Here is a 21,891-nt window from a genome sequence, read left to right as displayed (position 1 = left end):
GCAACATGACCAACCATGAAAATACCCAAATCGGCATACCATAAGGCTACCATTGGGGTAAAGCAATACACACTAAGAGAGAAGCCGCACTAATGATTCTAGCCTTGCAAAAATAAAATTCGATCTCCCCAATTAACTACCTTGCCAACATTAAGCAAAATGGCGCATGACAAATGAACACCCAAGGGTTAAAATCTAAAGTGACAACCAACGAAAGTTATGGTCCAATTAGCCTAAGTCTGAGAGTCGCTTGGTCAAGTATTATAGGCTTACGCCACGTCATTATTTTGAGTCTAGGCCACCTCCTTGTATTCATACACGGGTTATAATCAGAAAGATTAATTAAAGTTCGAGTCTAAATCACAACTTCCAATTAAATCTCAGAAACTGGGGTCTGAAAAGAAACGAAAAAAAATTATTTTCGATGTAATTCTTTCGTTAAATTTCAATAAGGTAAAAACAACATTTTGAATCTACGCTATTTGCACATTTTAAGAAACGACTAAATACGCTTGCAAAGTAAGACAAAATTAAAGGTCCACCCTAGGCCTACTAAAATTAAAGGTCCACCCTAGGCCCACTAAAGTTAAAGGTCCACCATAGGCCTACCAAACGAGGCTCACTCGGTCTCGCCTCGTGACTCAAAGACCACAACCATCCACCTTTTAGCCCAAACAAAAAAATTGATTGAAGGATTTATGTTGGGGAGAAATCCCGAGCAAAAAGAAAAAAAGAAAAAGAGAAAAGGGAGAGCGAAAAGAGCCATGAAATACTTAGCCCGTACCTCCCAAAGTGCAAAATCTACCCAAGTAAACGAAGGAAAAGAATTGAGTCAACCAATCCAAATCATAAAATTCTACGATGCCTACCCTTTCCAATCCTTATGCTCTTAGACGCCTTCGCTCTGGGGTCCCTGTTCAGCTCATTTAACCCATCCATGTTCTCATTGCCATAACCCAAGAAACCGTTACCTCAACTCTTGTTTTTGAACTTGTTATCAACCGCAAACCATGCACGACCATTGACACGTGCGTCATGCCCATCATTTCCAAAGTCCAAACCTGCTCTTACACCACCATTAGCATAATGACCATATAACTTGTTTGGATACGTCCTTTGATATACCCTTGAGCCGTCCCCATGCTACTCATTGGCCTCGGTTGATGTAAGCTCATGACCCTAGCTTGATGCTGCAAATTGTGAGCCCTAGCAGGTGTAATCCTCATGCTCGACTAATACCTATACAACTTATCCTATCTCATTCAACCCGTCTTTTAAACCGTCTTGAGTCACGAATAAAAAAAGAAGACAAATGAAAAGTACAAAAAAGTAATAAATAATAAAGAAGGAACTTTGCAAAGCGCCTCTAAAGTTAGTCTAAAAGAAAAAGGAGCATTTAGCGCACCAAAAAAGATCCTCCCATAAGTCATTTTCAGCGCCCATAGCTGGGCGCCGAAATCTTTAGCGCCCCAGCCTGGGCGCTGAATCTCTCTGCTCGCCAAATTTTGTCCAGGAGTGCTCGTCATTTTATCCGCACATGCACGGAAAAATAACGAACACTTGGAGGGGTACAGCACGTATTCAGATATACGTACCACCAAAAAATATATGTACTCAAAAAATATATAAAACAAATTTTTGGCTTACGACAAAGCAGTAGATTAAAATAATAATAAACTTCACTTATTCTACCGTTTCAAATAATATGTTTCCACCTCAGAACATACCTATCGAATTCGGCATTCTAAGAAACCATTTTCTAGGATAAGAACTACGCAAGACCTGATTCCAAATTAAATTTATTTAAGGCGGATACGTAGGCAATCCATAATTCGGTCCAACCAATTTGCAACCAATATTAAAGCCTATGGAAATAACAAGAATAAGAAATAGAGTCCCTTATTGAAATTTAATTACTTGCAACCCAAGTCGAAAGAAAGATTTAAGTCAAAAGAAGAATCCAAGTCATCAAGATGCCAAAATTAATGAGCACACATCGAAAAATAATAAGGGCACGTGCCCTTGCCAGAAGGAGCACTCACACTCCTAGGCACTTAGCCAAGACTCAAAAGACCACTTTGCCTCAATTGAATGGGGGCTAGCACAAGCGTCCATGACCTCTAAAGTACCCGACTTGACCCTCCCTAAAGCGAACTAACTCACTTAAAGACTTTCTTTCACCACTAGACATAGTCGTTCGCTTAAAGGCCTTCTTTCACCACTAAGACACAGTCATAATCGCCAACAAGTAATAAGGGCAGTAAGCTTGCAATAAAGAGGATTGTTCTACGGCGTCGCCCCATCGTTCCTTCGAGCTCAGGGCACCCGTTCATGGTAACTCAAATGCTCGCGAATCCCCTTTGAAAAAAAAATCAGACATTGTCAATAGGACTTGTGATATGTGCGTTTTATATAATATTTTCACCCCCATCCCTTAGTACTTTCATGCGTCAAATGAGCTCCTAGGAGCCATTTTAGTACTAATCTGTGTATTTTAGTGTGCCGTGAGTTTCAGGAATACTTAGTGAGAAATTGGTCTTGTTAGGCCCGTTTCTTGATGATTTAGGCCACTACAGGATCCCGAGGGAGTTCGGAACGACTTTTGTCGACTTACGGGAGCCCTGGATGTTCATGATCGAGCCACAGAAGTTAGACTAGGTGTTGTGGACGAAGGGCGGATCACTTAGCCCTCCGCCCGGTGGATTGCCCCTCGCCCATCGGGCGAGCAAGCAGAGGAACAGTTCGTCAGAGGGCGCCCGACGGGCGGAGTTTCGCCCGGTGCCCACCGGGCGCCCATCAGAAGCAGCAGCAGAAGAAATCGCTCTCCGCCCGACGGGCGAGAGCCGCCCGACCGGGCGCGCGGAGAAGGTTTCCAGAAAGTCGCCCTACGCCCGTCGGGCAGCCCTGCGCCCGTCGGGCGGTCTTCGAGCTTTTCGCCCGTCGGGCGGAGAGCCGCCCGACCGGGCAACGACAACCCAAGGCGCTGTGCGCGCGCGTCCTTCTTTATTTTTTTCCGGTTTTTCTTATGTTTTTAGGCTAAACTATAAATATAGCCTTTGTTAATTTAGTTGAGGACTTCATTATCTCAGATCCTAGTGTTAAAATACTTAGTTTTATTTCTCTAAGCTAGATTTTTCTCTCTAATTTGTTCTAAACATTTAGTTTATTTTCAATCAAAAATCGAAGCTTTCATTTGCCATTGTTCTTCAATTAGGTATTATTCCTTATTTCAATTCATTGTTTAAGCTTTAATTATATTTTCAATCATGCCAATTGCTTTGCTTATTGTTAATATGCTTGAGTAGTCTAATTTCTAGGGTTTGGGAATCCATGAACGAATGTGAAAGGATGATTAATTGTTGTTGATTGTTGGTTTAGCTATTAATTCCTATTGATTGCCCTTATCTACTTTGCAATTAGATTTGCGCAGGTTTGATTGTATTAGTTTCGCAATATCAAATTAAGATTCGAGAGATGCAATTTGATGTTTAGGCTTGTTTCAATAGGTAGAATTGGGATTAATACGTAGCGAGAGACCGTTAATTCTAAGTTTGATATGTGCGTTTTATATAATATTTTCACCCCCGTCCCTTAGTACTTTCATGCGTCAAATGAGCTCCTAGGAGCCATTTTAGTACTAATCTGTGTATTTTAGTGTGCCGTGAGTTTCAGGAATACTTAGTGAGAAATTGGTCTTGTTAGGCCCGTTTCTTGATGATTTAGGCCACTACAGGATCCCGAGGGAGTTCGGAACGACTTTTGTCGACTTACGGGAGCCTTGGATGTTCATGATCGAGCCCCGGAAGTTAGACTAGGTGTTGTGGACGAAGGGCGGATCACTTAGCCCTCCGCCCGGTGGATTGCCCCTCGCCCATCGGGCGAGCAAGCAGAGGAACAGTTCGTCAGAGGGCGCCCGACGGGCGGAGTTTCGCCCGGTGCCCACCGGGCGCCCATCAGAAGCAGCAGCAGAAGAAATCGCAAACCGCCCGACGGGCGATAGCTGCCCGACCGGGCGCGCGGAGAAAGAATCAGAAAGTCTCTGTTCGCCCGACGGGCAGACAAGCGCCCGACGGGCGGCTCACTACGGAGCTGCTGAAAGTGTCGCCATACGCCCGACGGGCGAGGAGCGCCCGACCGGGCGCGTGTGCAGAGTTTTGGAAGTGTCGTTATACGCCCGACGGGCGATAGCTGCCCGACCGGGCGCGCGGAGAAAAAAATTCAGGTATCACCCTCCGCCCGACGGGCGGACCTGTGCCCGTCGGGCGGCTTACGAGCTGTTCGCCCGTCGGGCGGGCGTTGGCCCGTCGGGCGTAGGGAGAAGTTGCGAATTAAAACGCACGAGTCTCCTCTATTCTTTCTCACTTCACATCTCAATCATCTTCTTCATTCTCTCTCAAACTCCATTAAACCCCAAACCCTAAGAACTTCAACTCTCCATATCTCCCTCATCTCTCACTCAAATTCATCAAGCTACACACCAAAATCATCCTCATCACATCCTCTTCAACCTCCACCAACCAATTTTCCTTCTTCTTCACTCTCTACAAAAAACCCAATTTCACCAAAATAAATTTTGAGAACTCAAAATCACCTTCAACAATGGGTTCAAGGCCGAAAAGAACTTGCATGGGAGCAACAAGGAGACAAGAGGAGGCTTCCACAAGCCGTCCACCACCACCACCTCAATTTGCACCGGATTCGGCTTTCCCGAACATGATTCTCGCTAGTGAGGAGCAACAAACCCGCATTGCACACCTCAAGCTACGGAAGGTAGTCCCTACTCGATTTATTTGTCAGAAAACTTTAAATGATATGGGTATTGAGAGGGATGTTAGGAGATTATTTCATGGGGTGGGCATGAAACATATGTTTTCCATGACTAGGTTGACATTTAGGGATCTTACTCTTGAATTCCTTAGCTCGTTTAATGTCCGAAAGAATGGTTACAAAGATGTCACTAGAGTTTCTTTTAGATTGTTCAATAATGATTATGATTTGTCTATCAAGGATTTTGGTGCTATTTTTGGTTTGAATGTGGAGTATAACAGGTTCCCCGGGGAGGGGCATAACAATAGTGAGGTATGGGGGAAATTGACCGGGGATTTTAATCCCGGTAGCATGCAACATTTGCACGCCTCTAGTGTGCAACACCCCGTCCCCTTTGTTTGGTTCAGATTTATGGCTTTCACAATCTTTGGGAGAGACCAAAAGGAGAATGTAAGGAGCACGGAGTTGGAGGTGCTCGGGGGGTATTTGTTAGATGGTGATGACAGTTACAGGATGAATTTGGCTCATCACTTGGCCATGCAACTGCTTACTACCGCCACCCACCGCTACTCGACCGATATTGCTTTGGGTGGTCTGATCACCCACATTGCCGTAGCAGTGGCAAACTTTGTTGAGAGGGACCATGCTGCGGTCCGGGGAAACAACCTATTGGATATTGAGTATTTTGGGAGCCTTTACAGGGTGCACTCTGAGTACGGGGGACTTCTCCCCGGTCAGATGTCATGGATGTTCCAAAGGAACGCTCTCTTTACTCTCCCGGACACCACCGGGCTCACCAGTTTTACTAGGGGTCATCCCCATTACATATATGTAGGTGAGCAGGCAGCACCCTTAGCCCAGCCCCAGCCACATCCCGAGGCCGCGCCTCGCACCCACCACAGGAGGGGAGGGCGTAGAGAGAGGGGGTCGGGACAGAGAGGTAGCCCGGCTCCACAGGAGGAGCATGGGTCTTCAGAGGAGTTAGGGGCCATTCATGAGAGGCTAGGCAGATTTGAGCTCGGTTTCCACGAGTTTGCCGCGGATCACCAGAGGACTATGTTCCCCTTCTATGATCAGTACGCCAGGCAGGGCTACATTGCCCCAGATCATCAGCACCCTTCCTGCTTCACTTACCCCACAGAGGGGTACGGAGCGCCCGGTTCCATGGGCACCTTCACGCCCACCCACTACGGGGGGTTTGGAGCAGGCAGCAGCGGCCACGGTGGCCATGGTAATGATGGTGATGATGGCCAAGATCACCAGTGATGTTGTTGATGATGATGATGGTTCGGTACCCTTGAGCCAATGAGGACACTGTCTGATTTGGTTTGGGGGGGTTCACATTACCTGTATATACTAGGTATGTTTTTCTTTTCATTTCGTATTTTCTTATTTTTGTGTGTTTCTTTGGTGTGTTTAATGCTTTCTAGATTAGTTTATCGCTTCGAAAAAAAATATATATATATATATACAAAAATACAAAAATACGTTCCGATGAATACAATATCATGCTTCCCTGTGCCCCTTGAGCGGAAATCGTTTTGATTCTTGGTATTTAATGATGGGCAATGTAGATGTGTTAGCCATGATTTGATATTCGATTGCTTTGATGCCTAAACATGAGTCAACTCCGACTAACTGCTTGTGGACTTGGTGCTTGACTAGTTGACTTGGTTAGGATGTGTGTTAGCTTACTGGTGTGTCGTCGATTATGAGTTTTGGTTTGCAACTATTAGTAATGTTTTATGACTCATATACATGCACATCGTGAAGGACGAAGGCATTTTTCTATTTAGGTAGCCTTCAGATGAGATTAGATACGTTTGTTCCCTCTTTTTCTACCCATGTTGTGCTTGTGCCATTTATTCGGTGACTAACCACATTACAAGCCCGTAAATTCCCCATTGGTTACTAGTCCCAAGCCTAGCTTGGGGGAGCTAATAGTAGTGAGGTGAGGGAGTTGTAGTGTGATACATTTTGTACATTTTGGGCATATTGAGTATCGAAAAGGGAAGTTCTTCTTATCATGATTGTTGTTGAAAAAAAAAATGAAATGAAAAATGAATGAGATGAGGAGAATATAAAAAAAAAAATGTGTGAAGGTTCCAAAAGAAGGAAAAAAAAAAAAAAAAAAAAAAAAAAAAAAAAGGGAAAGAAAAAAAAAAAATCGTTATTGAATCAAGCTTTTGTCACTCCGGTATTACAATTTCTTATCTTCATGAGTGATTGGTTACAATTGTGAAATCAAGGCAAGAAAGTATAGTGTGGTTTGTTTGTTGTTTCATCATGTGTTGAGTGGGAAGTTGTGGGTGTGGTCATCATTTGTGGTTGACCATGGTTTTGCTAGGATTTAAGCTCCCCAAAGCTAAGGCTTTAAGCTCACGTTTTACCCAAATTTACCGCACCTTCACCTAAGCCTATCATTACAAGCTTGAAAGACCTTCTGACCTTTGTGCATAGAGTTGTATTAATGTGAAAGTAGTTGTTTATCAATGCAAGTTATTACGTGACACATTTCGAGTCGACTACTAGGTTGAGTGTATGTTTTTCTAAACACACGAGTGTGTAAGTTTGGGAGGGCATTGTTCACTTATATGTTGGGAGGAGAGCGAACGGGTACATCTTTTATCCGCCACATAAATGAGTGACGAGTGTGTGAGCACTAGTCTTGAATTCCATTGTGCATTTGTGGTTCGCTTTGCGTGACGATTGTTAAGGAGTATTAGCAATTGAATGGACCGGATTGGTTGACATTGATGCATACTTGTTAGATTTTACCTTGGATCATGTGTTCATTTTGAAATATGTTGGGGGTGAAGTTGATTTTGTGTTCATCGATGATTCCTTTGCTTAGGGACAAGCAAAGATCTAGCTTGGAGGAGTTTGATATGTGCGTTTTATATAATATTTTCACCCCCGTCCCTTAGTACTTTCATGCGTCAAATGAGCTCCTAGGAGCCATTTTAGTACTAATCTGTGTATTTTAGTGTGCCGTGAGTTTCAGGAATACTTAGTGAGAAATTGGTCTTGTTAGGCCCGTTTCTTGATGATTTAGGCCACTACAGGATCCCGAGGGAGTTCGGAACGACTTTTGTCGACTTACGGGAGCCCTGGATGTTCATGATCGAGCCCCGGAAGTTAGACTAGGTGTTGTGGACGAAGGGCGGATCACTTAGCCCTCCGCCCGGTGGATTGCCCCTCGCCCATCGGGCGAGCAAGCAGAGGAACAGTTCGTCAGAGGGCGCCCGACGGGTGGAGTTTCGCCCGGTGCCCACCGGGCGCCCATCAGAAGCAGCAGCAGAAGAAATCGCTCTCCGCCCGACGGGCGAGAGCCGCCCGACCGGGCGCGCGGAGAAGGTTTCCAGAAAGTCGCCCTACGCACGTCAGGCAGCCCTGCGCCCGTCGGGCGGTCTTCGAGCTTTTCGCCCGTCGGGCGGAGAGCCGCCCGACCGGGCGATGACAACCCAAGGCGCTGTGCGCGCGCGTCCTTCTTTATTTTTTTCCGGTTTTTCTTATGTTTTTAGGCTAAACTATAAATATAGCCTTTGTTAATTTAGTTGAGGACTTCATTATCTCATATCCTAGTGTTAAAATACTTAGTTTTATTTCTCTAAGCTAGATTTTTCTCTCTAATTTGTTCTAAACATTTAGTTTATTTTCAATCAAAAATCGAAGCTTTCATTTGCCATTGTTCTTCAATTAGGTATTATTCCTTATTTCAATTCATTGTTTAAGCTTTAATTATATTTTCAATCATGCCAATTGCTTTGCTTATTGTTAATATGCTTGAGTAGTCTAATTTCTAGGGTTTGGGAATCCATGAACGAATGTGAAAGGATGATTAATTGTTGTTGATTGTTGGTTTAGCTGTTAATTCCTATTGATTGCCCTTATCTACTTTGCAATTAGATTTGCGCAGGTTTGATTGTATTAGTTTCGCAATATCAAATTAAGATTCGAGATATGCAATTTGATGTTTAGGCTTGTTTCAATAGGTAGAATTGGGATTAATACGTAGCGAGAGCCCGTTAATTCTAAGTCTATGATTAGTATCGATTCGAGAGAGCATGCTAGTCTAATAAACTGTTTTATTGATTATTATCGATTGTTGTCATCCTGGAATGTTGTTCATCGGTGAACCTATGCCCTAGACCTTTTAATATCTGATTTTTCCCTACTTTATTATCGTCCTAGTTTCATTATACAAATCAACCTATATTCTTGTTTCCCAATAGTCTAGAATTGCCGATTAATAGTAGAAAGAACATTGTTTCCCTGTGGATACGATCCTTGCTTCCCTTGCTATATTTTTAGTTGGTGAACGTTAGGTTTATCTTTGATAGGAGTGCGATTTAGCCTGTCAACTTGGCACTTAACCAAGGCTCACCCTACTTAGACATATGACACGGGCATCTAAAATCGAAATCTGAAAACATTATTAATGGGAAGACATAACAGTAACTGGGGGCTAAAAATTGAAATGAAAGAGATAGGGAAGGAACTAAGTATACCTCGACCTTTTATACAGACATACACCAAGTAAATCTAAGTCAATTTGAAAACGGTTTATATTCCCGCAATTTTGGAAAAGATGGCCCTAAAAGCCTAAAGCATATGCCAAACGGGCACAAGTATGTCTTGACGCCTGCACCCTGGCTTCCACCAAATCCTTAGACAGCATTCCGAAAATCATAACAGTATTTTGATTCACTCATGTAATCTTGTACGAACCCTTCTATAAGTCAAACTTACTTAGGACACCTCGGATTGTACATAGTAGGACTCGGATTTCAAATAATTTTCAAAGACTTCTTCGAACATAATAAAGTGTCATTGGTTTAATCTAAGTATGCATTTATCTCGATGTTGCAAGTGAGTCAAAAAGATCTAAAAATATGATTATGGGTAAAGAAAGGCACCTAGCTTTTGGTCAAGGCACACTTCAACGTATGATTACCTTGACCATGGCAATGTCGCACAATACGACATTTACAAGAAAAGTAGCAAATTACTACCCGAACGTACCTCGCACTAAACGAGTCTGGTTCAAACTATTCATGATCCATGTCACCATGAATGCATAAAGACGTATGCAAAGCATTATAGCACCAAGCAAATCCCGTAGCTACAATTGGGGGTTTGAGAAAAACACTCTAAAAATGCTCGAAATGACGATTTTATCGCAAATTCTCGACGCTAATGCTATACATACATCATAGGGGCACAATCCTAAGCTTTAATCATGTAAAACGAACCTTAGAATGGCTGCAACCCCTCCCAAATTCTAAGCATTACTTAGAGTATATAAAGCCGCCCCACTAACAAGGGTAACTGAAAATCGCGAGTCACCAAAACTCCGATCAAACCACTGCACATAACGCTCGCCCTATAAAGCGCCCGTTACACAGTCTACATCGTTCCAAAGCAAAAGCGAAAGAAAAAAAAATAAAAAAAAACTGTCAAAATTCTGCCCATGAATCATTTTCAACGCCCAGAGCTGGGCGCCGATATCTTTAACGCCCCAGCCTGGGCGCTGAATCTTTCTGCTAGCCAAGTTTTGCCCAGATACAAAAATAAGAAAGAAACACCTATGAATCATCGTATCGAACGAAGTAATAAGCCGTGCAAACCCACGCAGAAGGTGCTACACTTGTTCGAGCACCTGAACGATTCAGCACGATGAAGTACTCCAAATAATGATATCCCAACACTTGGAGGAATGTTCTAAGACACGCCGTTAGGCCACACAAGCCTGCGTTGCACCATAATCCCATAGTACAAGTCTAAAAAAAAAAGGTAAGGCACATTGCACTAATGCAAGCACGACCAAGAGTAAGAGGCAAATACTACTTATTGCCCAAATGCAAGCCACACGACTCCTACATTAAGGATTAAAGGTAGCAAAACATTACCTACCACGGAAGGGATAGCTCGCACCTACACGAGTGAAACCCCAAGGCATCTTTCTCGAAAGAACCTACAAAATCGTACGCCAAAAGGAAGCATCCCAACATGCATACTTGGGGGCTCCAAGCTACGAAACAACCATAACAAAATAAAAAATCTCGAAGCAAATGTTTGAACAATCGAAAGGGCACGATGTTTGAGCCCACTTCATGAATGGACCTGACCCTTATCAAGCTTCTAAGCAAACTATTCAAAATCAGTCATTGCTCCAAAAAAAAATGATTCGAGCAAACTGATTAATGGACCGCACACAACGGCCATTCTATGAACACTCGTTCGCACATACATGTCATCATTCACGAACGCATTCAAAAGAAAAAAAAAATATACAAGAGCGATCAAAGTCTTACGCCTCAAGGTATGTTCCTCGGGCCATATAGACTCGCCCAACTGTTGCAATAACTGTACGCCTTAAAGAGCAACAGTTCCTTAAAATAATCGCCCCAAAGCGACAAGCACCGTAGTCCACCAATCGGCTACGACTTCTCAAGAAAATCATCACGTTCTAAAAATAAAGAAAAAAAACAAAAGAGAAGAGAATACATAGAACTCCCAAGTGAAATAGACGAATGAACAAGAGGCCGACTGTGTCATCAAAAGACCAGCCCAAACAACACTTTCAACGCCCCACCTGGGCGCGAATTATTTCAACGCCCAGGCCTGGGCGCCGAAAATGTACCCAGGCTCAAAAAAGGCCCTAACTTCTAGTGGGCCCTGCCATACTCATTCGACTTGAAAATTGCCGAAAGTCGCACCTCACGACTTTGTCAAAGTAGCACACCACTACAAAGATCGCTCGCACTTACGAGCACGATCCCAAACACGATCAAAGACATTACAAAATGTGTAGGAACCTCTTTGACAAAAAATGACCGTCAAGCACGAGTGCTTGGGGGCTCGAAAGAAAACATATATTTCAAAAGAAAGTGTGCAAAGTTAAAACGGCATTCCCAGACTACACTGTACGAAGTCCCGTGTTTGGATAACCTCAAAAGATAAAACCGGATTACGACCTCAAGACAAAGGTCGCCGTTGATACTTATACATAGTCCCCTAATCAAGGACCCAGGTAATGGCAAAATTGAGCCATAAAGACTAGCTCAAAACCATGAAAGAAGATGACCACAAGATAATGGTCCGTCTAAGCACGTTGTCAACCCACATTCATGTTGCAACTAAATCCGAGAATCCCTCGAAAGAATTCGCTCCTGCAAGAATGAATGAAAAGAAATTCTCAAAAAAAATCACAAGAAAAAAAATGAAATAGGGACTTGCCCACCTCAATCAGGCAAGATCGAACCACGCGAGTTCCAAATTAAAAAACGAATTCAGGGACGTCCACCCTCAGCGGACAGGGCTCGCCCACCTTCAGCGGGTGGGGTCTGCGTCACTAGCCGCGCAGGTCCTCAGTTTTCGAAAGAAATAAAATCTTCAAATAGGCTCGCCATCTTCAGCCGGCGGGGTCTACGGCGCAAACCACGTAGGTCCTTATTTTCAAAAAAGCAAAATAAATTTCAAAACAGATTCGTCCACTTCTATCGGACGGGGCGTCCACCCTCAGCGGACAGGTTCGCCATCTTCAGCCGGCGGGGTCTACGTCACAAACCGCGTAGGTCCTTATTTTCAAAAACATCAAAACAGATTCGTCCACTTCTATCGGACGGGGAGTCCACCCTCAGCGGACAGGCTCGCCCACCTTCAGCGGGCGGTGTCTGCGTCACTAACAGCGCAGGTCCTTAGTCGCTGCAGCGATAACTTTTTTCGGTTTTCCCTTTTTCCAAAAATTAAAGGATTGGTTTTCCCTTTTTCCAAAAATTAAAGGATTGGTTTTCCCTTTTTCCAAAAATTAAAGGATTGGTTTTCCCTTTTTCCAAAATTAAAGGATTGGTTTTCCCTTTTTCCAAAAATTAAAGGATTGGTTTTCCCTTTTTTCCAAAAATTAAAGGATTGGTTTTCCGTTTTTCCAAAAAAGAACAATGTGCTGGATTTTCCTTCGTTTTACGTCCTATAAAAACAAGGGGGTTTTCTCGTTTAGCTAGCCCTGAAAATGAGAATCTTTAAAAACGTTTTACCTCGTGATTGGGCTTGGCCAGGCCCAATTACACTTTACAGCTTTGATTTCGAAAACATCTGTAGCTACTCCCAATGACAAAAGTGAGGGAGTTTCTACGCACCTTTAGATCCTTCCAATGACAAAGTAAGGAAGTTTCTGTACTATCAGTTGGCAAATCCCAATGACACGTGAGGGATATGTCGACACTTCAAGTGATGACCCTTAAGTCAAATGTTATCACTCGGGGGCTCGTGAGACCCTCGCAAAACAGGTCACATACACCATGGCTTGTGTGACGCACTCCGTCTAATACTTTGACCATCGTCTTACTCCAAGACTCAGTCAAAGTGGGGGCTAACTGTAGACACCTACTTTTGTCCCCATTCCCGCAAGGGAAAGGTTCGATGATGAAAGCGTAAATCTCCACTTGACAACGCATCTCCTGTAAAATAAACGAATCTCGATTCCCCATTTCATTTCACCCGAAACCTGCTATTTATGGAAACCTGCTAAAAATAGTAACTGCCGTGAAAGGTAGCTTCTAAAAGTGGCAAATCATAAAGGATAGAAACCTGTCAGAATTAGGTGTTGCACTCCAACATAAATCCTAAATGAGATAAAAAACCGCGAGAATCCTATTCCTAATAGGATTCGGAAATAAGAGTTACGTATTAATTAAAATCCTGACGAGCTTAGAGTTCGTAACGGGCCCAGACGCATTCCGTCACAAAATTGATACGCGCTAAAAGACTCAAATTAATCTCAAACTCTACGGATTTCAGGAATCCAAATCTGACTAAAGAAAACAGCCCAGACCCTATTTTCAACGCCTGGCTCTGGGCGCCGAAATCTTCGGCGCCTAGGCCTGGGCGCTGAAAATACCTGGGTACGTGTTTTTTCCTAATTCTTTGTGGATTAGAACTCTGCAATTCTATCTTTCCACGAACTCTTCCCTATAAATAGGCCCCTAGTTTCGACGTGAAACAACACACGACATCACATAATTATATTCTGAGTATTGACTCCAACCCTTAGCCTAAGCCTCTCGCTGCGAAATTGTTCACGCGTTCTGTCGCAATCGACCCATAAATCGAACAGAACGTATCCTGTCCCATAATTGAGATTCGTTAAATAAAAAGGAGAAATAGCAAAGTCAAAGTGGTTAGTTTTCTAAGAACCGTGACGCACCTCTCAAGGGTGCGTCGTAATGTGCCCCTTCTCGATGATTTAATTGCTTTCATCGCCCTTTTTATGAACTGTTAAACTAACTAAATCTGATTGTTCTATCACGCCTAAGAAATATAATATTTTGGGAAATTGGATTATCATGCTAGGTCCTTTAATGCAATCTAAATCAGATAATCGCGATCGATCTAGTATTATATGTTGCATATTGCTAAAATCAACTCAGATTAGTTTAATAGTTAACGCATGTCCCTTCAATTATTTATGCTGAGCTAGTGAGGATATCCTGCCTCTGGAGTTATCGACGAGCGAAGTACTCCTCTCGGTAGTTACAGTCCCCCGAACCCTCAATCTCTACCTTGCGGGTGTATGTTGAGAGATCCCCACACCAGGGATCACAAGGGAACCTACGGCCGTCGTGGTCAAACATAATTGCACTCCCTTTATGTCACGATAACCGGGTTTTGTCAGTTTTTCTCATTGTCGTTAAAAACTGAATGGCGACTCCTATATTACTAGTCAATTGGGTGTATACTCACAGGAAATCTAATTACACTTGATTGAATAAAAAGAATCGTCACACCCACGAGGGACGAGGTCACGCATTAGCCTCGCGCTTTTTCGACCCCCTCACAACATGCAAAGGTTATTTTTTTTTATACCAAACATGGAAATTTCATCAAGTAAAATCAAATGATCAACAAAACAAAACAGAGGCATATCATCATTTGCAAATGGAACATGTAAGGGACATATCATCATGAACCAAAACAGAGGCATATCATCATGAATCAAAACATGGGCATATTCTAAGTTTAAACCCTCCAAACTTCACATGCAACAACAAATCCTCCTTCAACAACAACAAATCCAACCCTTGCCAGCAAGAGATTACACTTGTTGCCCTACAATTTCAACAGCTGACCCTAATTAAATTGCTAATTAAAATGAAAAGAGGGACATACTTATCTAATCATGATCATCTGCACCAGTCGTGTCTTTATTCTTTGAATAAGGAAACGCATATGATTCTTGCCCAGAAGACACAGCAGCATCGCCATCCTCATTCTCACACTGACCAACATAAAACAGTTTGAACTAATCAGATCGAGTGGGCTCCTTGCATGCAACAGGGGACATAAGAAACAAGGTCATTAGTATCATCATAAAAGCAGGGTCATGATTTAAACCCACAAACTTGAAAAAACACGATTTAACCATAACAATTTAACAACAAGGACATGATTTAAACCCACAAACTTGAATAAACACGATTTAACCAAATACATTTAACAACACATACATTATTTAGTCCAAAAACTTTAAAAAACATGATTTAACCAAATTTTTTACCAACAGAGACATGATTTAACCCACACAATTAATAACCAAAAGTCACTTCAAAAAATCATAAACAAATAAAAAAGTTCCTCAAAAATACTAGAAATATTCATAAAATTCCAAAAATAATCGTGCAAGTTCAGATCGTCGATTGAACTACATGCAAATGAATAAAAACCCTAGGTTCTCATTTTCATCCACAAATTCAACTGAAAACCATTATAAATAAAAAAAAACCAGGAAACATAAAAACAATCCCAAATAAATCATGCAAATTTAGATCGTCGATTCAACTACATGCAAATCAATAAAAACCCTAATTTTTCATTTTATCCACATATTAAAATAACTAACTTAGGAAATACGAATTAGACAAGAAATTTTAAAAATAACCAAGAAAACTCAAAGATTTATACCTCATCATTTTCATCGTCTCCAAAAACCGCAGATTTGAGGCTGTGGGCAAGCGATCATCGTATTTTGATACGACCTCTTCACCAGGCTCTACCTCCCACTTCTCGAACCACGCCTTTAGATAATTGCGAGTACTCGTATTCTCTTTCTGGGCCATCATTCTATTATGCAAAAACTCGGCCGAATATGAGTGCTCTGTTAGGTTATGAATAATACAACAATATAATTCATGCGAAAAAACCATAAAGCACTAGTGGAAAAACAGTCATTTGCGTCGGTCATTTAAGCTCATTTGCGTCGCACATTGGTGCGACGCAACTGGCTGCGACGCAAATGAAAAAAGTCATTTGCGTCGCACATTTGGGCGACGCAAATAAGAGTCATTTGCGTCGCAGATTAGCTAATCTGCGACGCAAATGACATTTTTTTTAACATATTGAAAAGTCATTTGCGTCGCAGTTTAACTAAACTGCGACGCAAATGACTTTTCAATATGTTAAAAAAAATGTCATTTGCGTCGCAGTTTAGCTAAAGTGCGACGCAAATGATGTTTCATCATCTTAAAAAAAAGTCATTTGCGTCGCAGTTTTAGTTAATCTGCGACACAAATGACTTTTGGATATTCTAAAAAAAATGAGCTGCTGATTTTATTTAATCCATATATTAAATAAAATAAGCAGCTTTCAGTACTAGTATATTCAGAGCATAAAAATAAAAGTAAACTAGGTGAAAATTTTGACAATATTTCCTTTGTAATTTGACCCTCCCCAATACCGGGAATGTTATAATACATTAATATATACCTGTCAAAACAGTTTACAACCCAATAAAAGGCAAATTCACCATAGATCAACCAACATGTTGATAACCTAACTACACTTTAAACATAAAAGTTTAAGTAAATATTACAATAAACTAGCTAAATATCGACATTGCTCATAATGTAATCAGCCCAAAGAAAACAAACAAAAATAGCAGAACAATCACATTTCACAAATATGAAATACTAACAGTCAAGCAGTGAAAGGTTGAAAGCATCTGCAATAATGACTTTGGAGTTTAGTCACTAAGACAGAGTTGCATCTTAGCATTAGCATTATAGGAACCATTTGACTATGTCACTTTTTCCTGATCAACAACATATGCAAGTAGCTAGGTAAGTAATAAACCCAAGTTGGAATGCCAAATGTACATGGTAAAACTAGCAGAGTACCTCATACTAAGTAATAGACTAATAGGTATACAGAAATTTAGATTCAGGCCGAATAGGTTCTTAAACAAACTTTTTTAAGCATCTGAAAATATATCCTATAAAACTCACAACCTGACAACCATATATTCTTTAATCCATACTATCATAGTCACATCATTCTCATATTACAAACAAAAGAACAACACGATAAAATCCCTATTTTCAGAAAAAGTCAATAATAAATAAAACCCAGAAAAATGAGAGACTTTGCTTACATGGGTTTTCCTCTTCAACAGTCTGAAAAAACGAAGATTTTCAGAAGGAAGTGCGGAAATTTTGTGTGGAAAAATTGCTGGAGACACAAGATCCAAAGGAATTAAGAACAAAGAACTGGCATCAAAAATCAAAATCCTCAATTAAAAGTTCAAAAAATCAAAAAATATCACGAACTAACATAAACAAACTTGGTATTAGAAAGAAATATGAGCTGATTTAGAAAATAAAAGACTCACCATCATCAAGCTTCTTTACAAACTCCACACCTAACTGTTCAAATCTCTCGCATGCCTTGTAAGTGTCATCAACATACCTATGTGTCATGTGAGCAGATTCAAACCACATCAATGCTAAGAAACTTAAAAAACACAAAGTAGATAGCACCAGACATCACTACAAAAAAGGAAAAATAAATCACTTGTATTGCAGCAACAAGTGTCTCTGGAATATTGAGCACAACATCATGTTAAATTAGCAATAACAAAAACTAAAGTTTGATCAATAAGACTATAGCTGGCAAATGACTCGTCTGATACAGCTTCACTTCTTTTATAAGAGCAACATAACTTCGATCAATTAATTTCTTAAGATTTCATCATCTAAGATATTACAACTTACAGTCTCTGCAGCTAGACAAGGACACAATTTCTTCAGGCAATGGACCTGTCAAATTTATACCTGATAATAAGTTGCAATATAAAGTTAAAAGCTCTGTTAGCAAAATTAAAACTATCAAGAAATCGAATGAGATAAGTCATATATACACTTGATTAGCTTAGTATAAAATGCAAAATTTCAGCGTCAAATAAGAATGGTATGGAGAAACCAGGCTTGTATATGTTGCATCCCTTTGGAGCTTGGAAAGCTGCAGCCACTATATAGTAGGTTTCCTCTGGTTTCCTTTTAACGCAATCATAATTAGCATACTCTTTTTTCAGTTACCTCCTTTAAAGGAATCCTAGACCTAAACTAATATATCGTCATCTTCATAAAAAAATCTCTCGAAAAAGGAAAATTATGCATGAATATGAACTGTGTCAACTGAAGTTTGATCCATACGAAGGTAAGTTGCACCTATACTATCAGTTAAAGCATCATTATCGCCAAAACTGTAGGACGGTCTAAGAGGTGTTGGCCCCTAATAGTTGCATAACTGAAATCAGATCACATCTTATCAGCGTTATTAACCCATACAAAGAGAATAAGTACATGAAAACTTAGCAAAGGGATACTTAAGTTATTAAAGCATCTTCACAGATAAAATTCCAACCATCCCAACTGTCCAGTTAAATCAAATTGTCAAAAAAATCAGCATATCATCATAAAATGTACTTTTTAAGCGTCTTTTAAACTTTAAACTTATAAAATGTACTCATATCAACATATGCATAGCAATATGAGCTTGATTTTATAAGTAGATGCACTGCCTAGCTGATGACATTATTGTTTAGATGGATAGTTAATATAAGTTATAACTCAGGAGTCAGGAGTTTTAATTTCACCAACTCTTTGCATTTGAAAATATGACAAGGTATGAATTACATACACTCAATGATGCCAATTCATCAAAAACATTAACTTGGACATAAAAAGCTCTAAATTTTGTCTACACCGTAACTTAATTAACTGACCCTAAATTGAATATGAAATGGCAAGCAAAAACTACAAAAAACATAAAAAGTAAAAGCAGCTACAAGAAAATGACTTCAACTGATGTATTTAGCAAGAAAAGGGACCAATTCAGGCCTATAATCGATCTGATGAATTTGTGATACAGGGGAAATAATACTTCAATTGAAAATGATGTAAAGAAATAAAATGACAAGAGAGATTAGAGAAATACCAACGAATTTGCTTGGGAGGCTGCAAAATTTCATTGTTGCCAGATCTTAAGTGACGAAACTTTTACTTCTTCATCAATTTTTTTTTCATTGCAAGCCTTTACTGCGCTTTTGCTGCATCATCATCCTCATCAATGTTCTTAGATGCTGGTTTTTTTCTTTGATTTTTCAAAGAATCGTCGAACTTTAGCCTGGCACAGACATCAAATTTGAGTTAGCTAGATTACTTATGTAACATCCTCACGATTAGATAAACACTTAAATTAAGCATTCTATCTACATAATCTACATAATTTCTGCGACTATGGACAAAAATCAAAGCGACATTTAACAAATTTGACGGAAAAAATTAAGAAATACCTCGAGAAATTAGAAAATCGAACAAACGAAAGGAAGAGCGAGAAGAGGAGATAGAATAACCTCCCCAAATTGTGCTATTCTTCGTCACGCCGCTGGAACCTAGGGTTTTGCCTCAGAATACCAAATTCGCATAGCTTGAGTTTTCAAAGAAAATGGAGAGATTGGGATGGTATGGTGAGAGGAGACTTTGAAGGGAAACCTTAATACTGATATCTTTAAGGAGAGACAGAGGTTTTGGAGTTTCAACAATGAAGATCTGGGAGAGAAGAATATGCGGGAGAAAGGGTGGTAGAGGAGGCGGAAAAGGGTTTAGCCTTTGGGTCATGACTGCGTCGCACCAAAAGAAAAAGAAAAAGAAAAAGAAAAAGAAAAAGAAAAGAAAAAAAAGTATTACTGCGTCGCGTGTTTGTATGTATGTGACGCAAATAACAGGTCAACTGCGTCGCGTAATAAGCAATCTGTGACGCAAATGACTAAATTAACCTACACAGGGTACATTTGTGTCACATATTAGTTAAATAGCGACGCACATGATAATTTTTACCCAAATTAGTTGATTTTGCGTCACTCATTACAATGTGCGATGCAAATGTACCGACGCAAATTAGCATTTTTGTACTAGTGAAGCCAGAATCCAAATTAATTGCCACATAGTCAATTAGCATATTTAGGTGACATACAATGTGATGTGTGCCTTCCCTAGCTGCTCCCGAACCGAACAAGAACCAATCTTTAGATCCACAAACGTTGCCCCTCCGTAGAAAGTCCACAGCACGTTCGGATCCGCCTTAGGTTTAACCAACTAGGATTTTACTTAAGGTTTTATGTATTCGGTTAGGCTTGTATTATGTTCTCCCTTGAACACAATAGGAATAAAGAATATGATTTCAATTCAATTGATGTATTTAATCATGAGGGACTAGCCTCATATTTATAGTGTAGGAAATAAGGAATTTGAGTCTTACTAGGAATAGAATTACCAACCCTACTAGGATTGAAATTCTTATTCAATAAGAATTGCAACATTAATTAAACTCTTAATTATTTGAATTCCAGTAAGACTAGGAATACTTAATCCAAGTTTACTTGGGAATTAAGAAATTGGATATTTCTTGGAGTCCAAGACGAAACAACCCAACGCAGCCACAACAGGCCACGTTGGTGTGCGTGCTGGCTTGTCGCCTTGGCAGGCCTGCAGTCGTGCTTGCTGGCTGGGAGCGGCCCATGAGATGCTGCCTTGCCGCAGGCTTGGCGCGACCCATGGATGCTGCTGCCTTGCTCACAGCTTAGCGTGGCCCATGAGCTGATGCCTTGCTTGCAGCTTGGCGCGACCCATGGATGCTGCTGCCTTGCTCACAGCTTGGCGTGGCCCATGAGCTGATGCCTTGCTTGCAGCTTGGCGCAGCCCATGGCGCTGCTGCCTTGCTCGCAGCTTGGCGTGGCCCATGAGCTGCTGCCTTGCTTGCAGCTTGGCGTAGCCTATGGTGCTGCTGCCTTGCTCGCAAGGCGTGGCCCATAGTGCTGCCTTGCTTGCAGCTTGGCGTTGCCTTTGCTTGTCGAGCGATGGGCCGGCTCGCTTGCCGGCTTGTCGCTCGTCGAGCTTCCGTTTCGTTTTTCAATTCCGGAATTCATTTACGTTTCGAACAAATATTTACGTTTCCGTTATTATTTCCGATTCCAGAAATAATTTCCTTTTCCTAAATATTTCTGATTCCGGTAATATTTCCGTTTCCGGCAATATTTCTGCTTTCGATAATATTTTCCGATACGAACCATGTTTCCGTTTCCGGAAACATCTACGAATTGGATAATATTTATATTTCCGTCATGAACCATATTTTCGTTTCCGGCAATATCATCATTTTCGGAGTATTCTTTATTTTGCCTTTTGACGATTTCAGCTCCCACTGGAACCGAGATCCATCGTTTAAGAATGTTCGTAAATGGAGTACTTAATGAATTATATATTAACTTAAATACTTGATCCGTTCAAGTCCTATTTGTGTGACCCTACGGGTTCAGTCAAGAGTAAGTTGTGGATTAATATTATTAATTCCACTTGAACTGATGCAACCTCTAGCTAGGCATTCAGTTCACTTGATCTCACTGAATTATTAACTTGTTAATTAATACTGAACCACATTTATTAGACTTATCATTAAATGCATATTTGGACCAAGGGCATTATTTCCTTCAGTCTCCCACTTGTCCTTAGGGACAAGTGTGCATTTCCTAATTCCTTTGTAGCTTGATGCCTGCTCATGAACATAAGGTAAGAGTAGTCATCCTTATTATGTCCAGAGGTGTTTCTCGGTTTCAGAGTTCAATTGATCAAATATACAGATAATCATAGCCTATGATTCATCTGAGCATGGCCATGCATTTTTCAGTTTCTAGCTCTCCGAGTGACCTTGTACAACTTTCGGCATCTCATCCCGATTTATGGGAGGACAATCCCAATCTTGTGATATTGAGGTTAGACTTTGTTTGATAGG

At 40.9% G+C, this 21,891-nt stretch overlaps 1 long non-coding RNA gene across 2 annotated transcripts; it reads right to left on the bottom strand.

Moving 5' to 3' along the window:
• Window positions 1-16,471: 16,471 nt before the first annotated feature.
• On the bottom strand, window positions 16,472-19,757 carry LOC110804708 (uncharacterized). Of its 2 annotated transcripts, XR_008932095.1 has the most exons (4): window positions 19,397-19,757; window positions 19,039-19,227; window positions 17,814-17,858; window positions 16,472-17,508 (listed from the first exon to the last, which is right to left on the bottom strand). It is a non-coding gene; the product is annotated as an uncharacterized lncRNA (long non-coding RNA). The 2 variants fall into 2 exon arrangements; XR_008932096.1 differs by lacking the exon at window positions 17,814-17,858 and having other exon boundaries at window positions 19,397-19,755.
• Between the last annotated feature and the right edge of the window lie 2,134 nt (window positions 19,758-21,891).

This window comes from Spinacia oleracea, chromosome 1, assembly GCF_020520425.1.
Source record: "Spinacia oleracea cultivar Varoflay chromosome 1, BTI_SOV_V1, whole genome shotgun sequence".
Taxonomy (NCBI): domain Eukaryota; kingdom Viridiplantae; phylum Streptophyta; class Magnoliopsida; order Caryophyllales; family Amaranthaceae; genus Spinacia; species Spinacia oleracea.
This window is presented reverse-complemented; position numbering and strand designations above follow the sequence as displayed.